Below are 2,884 nucleotides of genomic sequence, written 5' to 3' on the forward strand. Positions count from 1 at the left end.
TCATATGAAAGAGAAGAGAACAAGAAAATATGGAATCCTCTATGTCACAGTATAGAGATTTCTTGAGGTGTCAGAGGAAAAGAAAAAGAGAAGGAAGAAGTAGAAGAATTCGAACTTATCAAGAGAGATGGAGTTCGAATTGTTCATTGAGGAATAGTGTTAGTCCATAAATAGAAGGATGTGAGAAGAGGGAAAGAAATTTTCGAAAATTAAGTAAAAGATTTTAAAAACATTTTGAAAAATACTAATTGATTTTCGAAAACTAAGAGTGGAAAAGAAATCAAGTGATTTTTGAAAAAGATTTTGAAATTAGAAATAAAAAAGATATGATTGAAAACTATTTTGAAAAAGATATGATTAAAAAGATATGATTGAAAAGTTATGGTTTTTAAAAAGATGTGATTGAGAAGATATGATTTGAAAAGCAATTTAAAAAGATTTGATTTTAAAAATTAATGACTTGGCTAACAAGAAAAGATATGATTCAAACATTAAACCTTTCTCAACAGAAAAGGCAACATACTTGAAATGTTGAATCAAATCATTAATTGATAGCAAGTATTTTTGAAAATGGAAAGAAATTAATTTTGAAAAAGATTTGATTGAAAAGATTTGATTTGAAAAAGATTTGATTTTGAAAAATTTTGAAAACCTGAAAAAAAAATTTGAATTAAAAACAAAATCTTCCCTCTTGTGCCATCTTGGCGTTAAACGCCCAGAATGGTGCACATTATGGCGTTTAACGCCCAAAGCACTACCCTTTTGGGCGTTAAACGCCCAGCCAGGCACCCTGGCTGGCGTTTAAACGCCAGTTTGCCTTCCTCACTGGGCATTTTGAACGCCCAGCTTTTTCTGTATAATTCCTCTGCTGTATGTTCTGAATCTTCAATTCTCTGTATTATTGACTTGAAAAGACACAAATTAAAAATTTTTTGGATTTTTAATAATGAGGAATAATCAAAATGCAACTAAAATCAAATAGACAATGCATGCAAGACACCAAACTTAGCAGTTTGTATACTACTGACACTAACAAAATGAGAATGCATATAACAAAACACTCAAGTCAAGAGAATTCAAAGATCAGAGCAAGGAAATCATCAAGAACATCTTGAAGATCACTTAAGACACATGAATGAATGCAAGAAGAACAGAAACATGCAATTGACACCAAACTTAAAATGAGACACTAGACTCAACATACAATATTTTTGGTTTTTTATGATTTTGTAATTTTTTTTTGGTTTTTCGAAAATTAAGTGGAAAAAGAAAATAAAGGTATCAAAATTCTTAATGAGAATTCCAGGAATCATGCAATGTTAGTCTAAAGCTTCAGTCTAAAGGAATTAGACATGGCTAGCCAAGCTTCAGCAGGACATTGCATTCAAGAGCTAAATTGATGAGGATCAATCAGCTTTGGTGATGATAAGAGCATCACCTTGAAACACTAGAATTCATTCTTAAGAACTCTGAAGAAAAAATACCTAATCTAAGCAACAAGATGAACCGTCAGTTGTCCAAACTCGAAACAATCCTCGACAACGGCGCCAAAAACTTGGTGCACGAAATTGTGATCATCAATGGCGCCATCAATATGATACGCTCAATTGCAATCTCAACTCTTTATCACAATTTCGCACAACTAACCAGCAAGTGCACTGGGTCGTCCAAGTAATAAACCTTACGCGAGTAAGGGTCGATCCCACGGAGATTGTTGGTATGAAGCAAGCTATGGTCATCTTGTCAATCTCAGTCAGGCAAATTCAAATGGTTATGGATGATATATGAATAAAACATAAAGATAGAGATACTTATGTATTTCATTGGTGAGAATTTCAGATAAGCGAATGGAGATGCTTTGTCCCTTCCGTCTCTCTGCTTTCCTACTGTCTTCATCCAATCCTTCTTACTCCTTTCCATGGCAAGCTGTATGTTGGGCATCACCGTTGTCAGTGGCTACAATCTCATCCTCTTAGTGAAAATGTTCAACGCACCCTGTCACGGCACGGCTAATCATCTGTCGGTTCTCAATCAGGTTGGAGTAGAATCCATTGATTCTTTTGCGTCTGTCACTAATGCCCAGCCTTCAGGAGTTTGAAGCTCATCACAGTCATTCAATCATTGAATCCTACTCAGAATACCACAGACAAGGTTTAGACCTTCCGGATTCTCTTGAATACCGCCATCAATTCTAGCTTATACCACGAAGATTCCGATTAAAGAATCTAAGAGATAAACATTCAAGCCTTGTTTGCTTGTAGAACGGGAGTGGTTGTCAGGCACGCGTTCATAAGTGAGAATGATGATGAGCGTCACATAATCATCACATTCATCAAGTTCTTGAGTGCGAATAAATATCTTGGAATAAGAACAAGCTGAATTGAATAGAAGAACAATAGTAATTGCATTAATACTCGAGGTACAGCAGAGCTCCACACCTTAATCTATGGTGTGTAGAAACTCCACCGTTGAAAATACATAAGAACAAAAGTGATCATTGGCTTCGGCCCCAGAGAGGGAACCAAAAGAACCAAGATCTGATCTAAGATCGAAAGTGATCAAAAGATTCAAAGATCTAAAGATGAAAATACAATAGTACAAGGTCCTATTTGTAGAGAACTAGTAGCCTAGGGTTTACAGAAATGAGTAAATGACATAAAAATCCACTTTCGGGCCCACTTGTTGTGTGCTTGGGCTGAGCATTGAAGCATTTTCGTGTAGAGACTTCTCTTGGAGTTAAACGCCAGTTCTTGTGCCAGTTTGGGCGTTTAACTCCCATTCTTGTGCCAGTTTCGGCGTTTAACGCCGGGCAGTTTGAGCTTATTTGGAGCACCGGTTTGGGCCATCAAATCTCGTGCAAAGTATAAACTGTTATACATTGCTG

The sequence above is a fragment of the Arachis stenosperma genome, chromosome 10, assembly GCF_014773155.1.
Source record: "Arachis stenosperma cultivar V10309 chromosome 10, arast.V10309.gnm1.PFL2, whole genome shotgun sequence".
NCBI lineage: Eukaryota > Viridiplantae > Streptophyta > Magnoliopsida > Fabales > Fabaceae > Arachis > Arachis stenosperma.